The sequence below is a fragment of the Babylonia areolata genome, chromosome 2, assembly GCF_041734735.1.
Source record: "Babylonia areolata isolate BAREFJ2019XMU chromosome 2, ASM4173473v1, whole genome shotgun sequence".
In the NCBI taxonomy this organism is placed as follows: Eukaryota; Metazoa; Mollusca; class Gastropoda; order Neogastropoda; family Buccinidae; genus Babylonia; species Babylonia areolata.
This window is the reverse complement of record NC_134877.1, coordinates 37,605,599-37,610,598: the sequence shown is the minus strand read 5'-3', so window position 1 is coordinate 37,610,598 and position 5,000 is coordinate 37,605,599.

Below are 5,000 nucleotides of genomic sequence, written 5' to 3'. Positions count from 1 at the left end.
GATGGAGAAGCAGCGGAAACCACACGACGTCCGATTACTGCGACCCAGATAAAGCTTTCTGGACACACAGGAAAACCGCAGGTGAACCGACAGGTAAGACAGGAGACGAGGAAAGAAGAGACGACATGAAGAAAAGGAGAAATGCGTGTATACATATGTATGTGTACATAACTACATGCATGTATATGAATGTGTATTGTGTGTGCGTGTGTTTATGTAAGTTTGCACCTGCCTATGTGTGCGTATGTGGTAGGGTAGCTGTTAGATACACATGTATGTTAAAATGTATGTATGCAGTGTGTATGTGTGTGTGTGTGTGTGTGTGTGTGTGTGTGTGTGTGTGTGTGTGTGTAGTCACATTTTGGTGTATGTAACATAGATATAATGTTTTATGTTAACAAAAGCGTTTTTGCAAAGCACCTAGAGCACATTTCTGGATAGTGTGCTATATAAATATCCATTATTATTATTATTATTATTAAACAAAAGACAGGACAGGAAATACGAGAGCGATATAAACGAGTTGTTTTTTTTTTGCCCAGACAGTGGGGATACTGCTTACAAACTGAAAGAGCCCAAGACATGAGCTGACGACAGATGAAGCTGTGGAAACAAGGTTGTGCTGACAACGACTCGTTAGCCTACTTGTCTTAATCGATGCCTTTCTTCCTTTTCGGCGTTTTTGATGTTCCAAACAGGATGACCTGTCCCGAACATGAACACACATTGTGTTGAGAATTAAAAGGACAACGGTGAGGGATTGTGTGTGTGTGTGTGTGTGTGTGTGTGTGTGTGTGTGTGTGTGTGTGTGTGTGTGTGTGTGTGTGTGTGTGTGTGTGTGTGTGTGTGTGTGTGTGTGTGTGTGTGTGTGTGTGTGTGTGTGTGTTTTATACTCCGTAGAGGCTATGTATTCACTTCCTTTGTCTTATTTACGGTCATTTCCTTTTAGAGCAATTATGCATTTATAATTTCTGATATACTGCACCCGACACGTCTCACAAGGGAGAAGGTATTCAAGATCTTTATTTTGCTTTTATTGATTAAATGTATCAGTCATCTATCTATTTAATCATCTATCTATTATTCAGTTATTTATTTACGTATTTATCTATTCATTTATCTGTCTGTTTATTCATTCATTCAGTCGTAGAAGTGATTGATTTCGGAAAACAGGAGCGTCTAATGATATCTTAGCACTGATCATGAAAAAAATACTCACGAAGGCCGATTCCCAGATTCAATAATGTCTTTGTTTAACTCTTTATTTCTCTCCATCTTTAAGTTTACAATTTTGATACAGTGATATTCACGAATGTCGCCTGGACGTCGTGCTGGTCTGTAATGACCCTCAGCACCAGTGTGGTAAAGAAACTGATCCTATGGAAATACGCGAGCACTGCCAGGCTCTTGGGCTGGATGATATTCATGTACACCAAAGCTCCCAGTGCAGGCCCAGAGGATGGCAAATGTCAGCTCGGATCTACAAGATATAACCTCCAGAGATACCAAGATATTTAGAGTGGGTATACAATCTAGAAGCACGGTTCGAACATTGCCCTGGACGAATTTCGAAACCGTACTCTTGGGAATGCACATCTAATTTGTAAATGTCAGACAGAAAAGTAATGCCGACACAGAGCAAGTTTTGTTTGCTTGAAGTGCTGCACAGAATATTTCCTCTTAAGCTTAAGTGCTTTGCAGCGCCCATGTTTGGTTTTCATCGAACTTTCAAGGTATGGACTCTCTTCAGATGACAGTAATTAGGGTGAACTAATCAGCCGAGCGGAGCAATTGGCGTTGATTTAACTCTACCACCCACTTCACTATTGCGGACCCAAAGGCAGAAAATCGCCTGGATGTCTACATTCTGAAGCTGTTGTTTTCTCATGAAGTGAAGATTGAAACCTTTGTGAAGCTCAACCAATCACAAAACACATTACTCTACTCTGAAGTCAAGAGCGAACTCAGAGCCGAACAGTTTCACTGGCTAATCATCACATGCGTTAATCATCAGTATTGCGCATACTCTCCGATCAGTCCCTTTAGACTACCGAGGCTTCAGTTATTCGCGAGTCAGCCTTTGTCCTTCCCAATGTCTGTTCCACACACGTTCCCCGGCAAGGCCGGTAGTGCAAGTAGTTTTTATGTCCGCCGTTCGTGACGAATTCAGAGTCGACTGTGGAAATAGCCGCATAAATCAACATGTGGCGTTGTTGATGAGACACTGACTCGAAATCTGAGGAAAGCATAGACAACGACGACCAGAGTGAAACTACACATAGAAAAGAACACACACACACACACACACACACACACACACACACACACACACACACACACACACACACACACACACACACACAATAATTCCCAGTCGATCGATATCTGTCTTTTCTTCTCTGGGAATTAACTTCGTCTGTCTCTATCTTTGCCCTAAAGCGCTGTTCACATCGTGGAAAGTCACTAGGTTAATGAACAGATAAATAATCAAATAAGTAAATAGATAGAAAGATTGATGAATAAAAGATGAATAAGTAAACAAATAGAATACAAGAGCTCTCTCTCTCTCTCTCTCTCTCTGTATGTATATATATATATATATATATCTATCTATCTATCTATCTATCTATCTATATATATATATATATATATATATATATATATGTATGTATGTATGTATCTCCACGTCACTTACGAGATACATTTTTCATAAATGGAGTCTAAAAACTGTCTGGCACTAAATCTTCACGGTTTAGCTCTCACATCTTTTCTTAACCCCCTCCTCCCCCTCATGTCGTCCTCCAAGTTCCCAACATTCTTTTCCGATTTTAGCTGGTGGGAAATAGACTGTTCACATTTGTGTTATTCTACATTGCAGTGGAAGTAGACACAAAACACAGTTACGAGGAAAAAAACTGAATGAAACAAAACGAAAAAAGAACCAACAACCAGAAACAAACAGGATATTTCCTTTGTGTGGTTTTGCGGGAAATGCAGAACAGATTTTCGAGCAGTTGGTATTCCCTGCGCCTCAGTTTGTGGGATGAAGCCTTTAGGTGACCAGTGCTCTTGGCCTGTGCATGTTAGGCACCCTGGTGTTGCATTTAAAACAAACTGTTCCCTTTTGGGTTTGGCATTCAGTTTAGTGACAGTCGGGTTTGATATCAACGCGCATCTCGCGACAGGGTGTAGGGCCAAAGCCCAGGAGAGGGGCAGTACAACACGAAGTGTGAGTTTTCTACCATAGAGCAATCATTTTTCCCATTTATCGCTTTTTCTGCTACATGCATTGTTTTCGCTTTCCTTTTCTTTCTTTTGTATTTTAAGTTTGTTCAATCTTTCTGTTCTTCTTTCAATTTTTTTTTTTTCTGTCTTTACGTCTATCCTTTATCCTTTTCTGTCATCTCCTTCGTTCATTTTCTAGAAGGTTTTTTTTCCCCCCATTTTTTTGCGTAGTTGTTTCCAACACACTGTGTGTTCAGTGTCTCCAGTTCACCTCGGTGGTAATTTTGTGCTACATTTTGTCTTTTGCAACACATTCTCTCCCAGACATTTTTGATTTTGCATTCATCATTTGATCTTTCATTCAGTTTACGCCGGATGCCCTGTCAAGATAATGCTGCCAACACAATGGTGAATTTCTTTTGTTTGCTTCGATATCAGTTCTAATTTCCGCACTTTCCTTGCCTTTTGTGGTGATCTCAACACCACGCCAAAACCACCTCGAATCTTCAGTGCCACAGCCAGGCGAAATATTATTTCATCTTATCGCAATCTCAGCAGCAGCACTTTGAATGGGTGGACGTGAATGACCATAGCATTTGAGACATGTCCACTTTTTTATTTTCTGATGTGGTTGATAATAAGGACGAGGATGGTGACGAAGCTACCATGGAGATCCATTCAAGTTTGAGATGGTGATGATAATGATGATGATGATAATAATAATAATAATAGTGATATTTATTGAATCTTGTGCAGAGACAAATCAAAGCGCTTTCGCACCAGTCATTCACACACAATCATATGGCAGGACTGTGCTCCACGTTTCTGCCAGTCCCTTTCGTGTGGTTTTTCTTCTTCTTTTTTTTTTAAGGATTGAAATCAGGCCGGAAAGATAGTGAGAGCTGTTGTTCTGCTCCTTGTCACATGGGCTCTCCGCATTCTGGTACAGGAAAGATAAAAAGAGAGAAACGAAAAAGAAGAAGAAGAAGAAGAAGAAGAAGAAAGCCATCAGCGTATGTTGTCCTGGTGAAGTCATGAACCAGCTTCCCACATGTTCTCTGTCAGACGTACAAATTAACTGTATTGTACGACGTGTGTGCGGCAGTCTTCAAAACGAGTTGTGCGTTGTTTGATTTTTCTTCTCCGTCTTTTGAAATTTGGTCCACGTCTTCATCTTCTTTTTTCCATGTTTACGGGCTCCGATTCCCACGTTCGCTGGTATGGTATCTATGAGCTGGCTTTTGCACATGAGACCAGTTCATAGCCAGCGCACCGTTTAGACAGCCATACTCCGTTTTCGGGTATGTGCATCAGAGCTGGGTATGTTCGTGTTTCCATTGCCCCATCGAATACTGATACGAATTACGGAAATTTCACTTGCGTATTTGATATTCCACGCATGTTGCATCAGAGAGCACTTGCAGATCTGCGCCGGATGTTGAACTGGGAGACCGGAAACAGCAACTGATCTCCATCTTTAACCCACCAGGATCGAACCCCGGACCCTCAGAGTTGACAGTCCAACGCTTTAACCGCTCGGCTGTTGCACACTGCCTGTTTTTCAGGGCTTGAAGCAGCACTGTTGTCAATGATCTTTTCGTTTTTTGAAGAAAAAATTGTGGAAAGCACTTTCATTTCTTGTGCTGTGTCAGTCGGATTCGGTATGTCTAGGCTGATGGTCATGTTTTCCCCTTTTAAATCACGCTGTGGCTTGTTCTCCTTCTGTTTGGGCGACGGTGGAGAGTTCACAGGGAGTGAGAGCGAGGGATGAAAGG